Source organism: Rattus norvegicus, chromosome 8, assembly GCF_036323735.1.
Source record: "Rattus norvegicus strain BN/NHsdMcwi chromosome 8, GRCr8, whole genome shotgun sequence".
NCBI lineage: Eukaryota > Metazoa > Chordata > Mammalia > Rodentia > Muridae > Rattus > Rattus norvegicus.
In genome coordinates this window covers 28,772,429-28,775,186 of record NC_086026.1, presented here as the reverse complement: position 1 = coordinate 28,775,186, position 2,758 = coordinate 28,772,429, and positions in this window count along the sequence as shown.

Sequence of the window (2,758 nt, the reverse complement as noted above, 5' to 3'; positions counted from 1 at the left end):
GGATATTCTTGGGTGTCTTGATTTGTTTCTATCGTGTGTGTGTGTGTGTGTGTGTGTGTGTGTGTGTGTGTGTGTGTGTTTTATTTTTTTTTTTTTAATTTTTTTTTTCGGAGCTGGGGACCGAACCCAGGGCCTTGCGCTTCCTAGGCAAGCGCTCTACCACTGAGCTAAATCCCCAACCCCGTGTGTTTTATTTTTGAGACAGGGTCTCTCACTGAGCCTGGCATTCAGCTGGGCTGGCCAGTGAGCTTAGGGACCCATCTCCATCTCACTGCAGTAAGGTTTCATGCAGGAAGTCCTCATCCTGCCTTCTCCACGGGTGCTGGCAATTTGAACTCTGGTCCTCATGCTTGCACAGCAAGCACTTTACCTCCTGAACCTTCTCCTTAGCTACTGTTTCCTATTCGTTTGCTTTCGTTTTTAGCCAAAATCTCATTTAGGCAAAGGTGACCCCAAACCCACTGTGTATCACAGGGTGTTCTGCTCCATCTCTCAAGTCTGGTCCCCACAGGGCAGCAGGGGCAGCCTTCCATCTCATCTGCTCCCCGCACAGCAGGAGAGGTGCCCTCTCCCCCATTTGCTCCAGCTAACGTCCCAGAGCAGGCTCCATTGGGTGGGCGTGGTCACGCCTGAACCAATGACTTCCAGCTGATTGGTCAGGTCAGGTTCTACCCCATCTCTGGACCTGGCAGAAAGACTTCAGATCCAGGACAGAGTTTGGGAGGGAACTTGCTTTCAAGGTAAATTTGAGAGCTGTCAGGAGGAAAAGAGAATTCTGGTGAGTGAGGATAAAAACTATTTCTCTTGTTCAATGCATTGTCATGATGGCAGTTATGGAAGACCCATGTGTAGGGTGGAGGGCCCATTCCAGTACTAATCACGTGTTTTAACACTTTTTAATCTTATATTTTATTAAGGGGGGGGAGAAAGTGCATGCCCCAACAGGACAAACGGAAGTCAGAGGACCACTTTCAAGAATTCACTTGTTCTTTCCACTGTGAGGGTCTTAGGAATAGAACTCAGGTCGCCAGGCTGGGCTGTGAGAGCCTGTGCCTGCTGAGCCTCTCACTGGCCCATCCCCATGCTGTTAATATTTATTGAGAAGGTTTTCATTCTGATTTTATTTATGCTTTTGGTTTTTTGTTTGTTTGTTTTTGTCTTTGGACACAGGGTTTCTCTGTGTAGTCCTGGAACTCACTCTGTAGACCAGGCTGGCCTCAAACTCAGAGATCTGCCTGCCTCTGCCTCCCAAGTGCTGGGACTAAAGGTGTGCACCACAATGCCCAGCTATGCTTTAAGTTACTTATTTTTCTCTGTTTTCTGTGAGTTACCGTTGTAAGCCACCAAATGGGTGGGTCCTGTATAAGAGGGGACTTAGCTGCTGAGCCATCTCACAGCCAGGTTCCGGAGACCATTAGGATGTGTCAGTTCACCTCATTGGAACCAGTTTGGGAGTGCCTGCCACCCCAGTACCCTTTCCAGGCCAGGCATGGTTACATGTGGCTGTAATCGCATGGGTGGGGGGAGAGGAGTAGACTACACACAGATCCCTGTGAGTTTGATCCTTTGATGCATAACCAGACTGTCTCCAAACAGGAGTGTTAAGGGCTACACAAACACCCCCAAAGCCCACTTCCTGAGCAGAGAGTGGCACTGCTGTCTGACTGGTGCTGTTGCTTTACGTGTTTGAGCGTTTTGCCTGCATGCATAGATGTCACCACATGTAATCAGTGCCCAGGGTTGGTAGAAGAGGCTGTCGGATCTCCAGGGTCTGTACAGTTGTGAGGCCCCGTATGGGTGCTGGGAATCTAACCCGGGTCCTCTGAAAGGTTTAACCACTGAGCCACCGTTGCAGCCTCAGACATCTGCCTTTCAATTTGATTGACTTTGCGACAGGATCCTGAGATGTGGCCCAGGCTGTTGCTGAATTTGTGGCAGTCCTCCTGCCTCAGCTTCCTAAGCACTGGGTGTGCTACTACCTCCAGCTTCTTACCTGTATGTGCCTGTGTGTATGAGTGCCTGTGTTTGTATGTGTGGGCACATATGTCATGTGCACTTGTGGAGCTCAGAGGACAACTTGTGGTGTGAATTCTGTCCCTCCACCATACAGGTTTCTGAAGAGGACCACACTGAGATCTGCCTTTGTTGCTCTTGTTTTATGTGTGCCACATGTGTCACAAGCTGCCCCTGAGCCTTTTCCCTGGCTATGTATGTATGTATGTATATATGTATGTATTATGTATTATGTATGTAGCATGTTGTATATATTATGTGTTTATGTATTATGTTTCTATTATGTATTATTGTGTATGTATGTGGCATGCATGCATGCATGTAACATGTATGCGTGTATTAGTATGTAGCATGTGTGTATTATGTATGTGTTACATATACATGTATCTATACATGTATCTATACATGGGTCTTAGTTACTGTTCTATTGCTGTGAAGAGACCCCACAATCAAGGCAGCTCATAAAATAAGGCATTTAATTGGGGACTTGCTCACAGTTTCAGAGGGTGAGTCCATTATCATCATGGCGGGAAGCACGGTGCTGGAGCATTAGCTGAGAGCTTACCTCTGATCCTGAGGTTTACACAAGGGAGACTGGGCATGACATTGGCTTTCTTTTTTTTTTTTTTTTTTTTTTTTTTTTTTCCGGAGCTGGGGACCGATCGACATTGGCTTTCAAAACCTCAAAGCCAACCTACCAATGACACACCTCATCCAACAAGGCCACAACTTTTTTTAAAAAAAG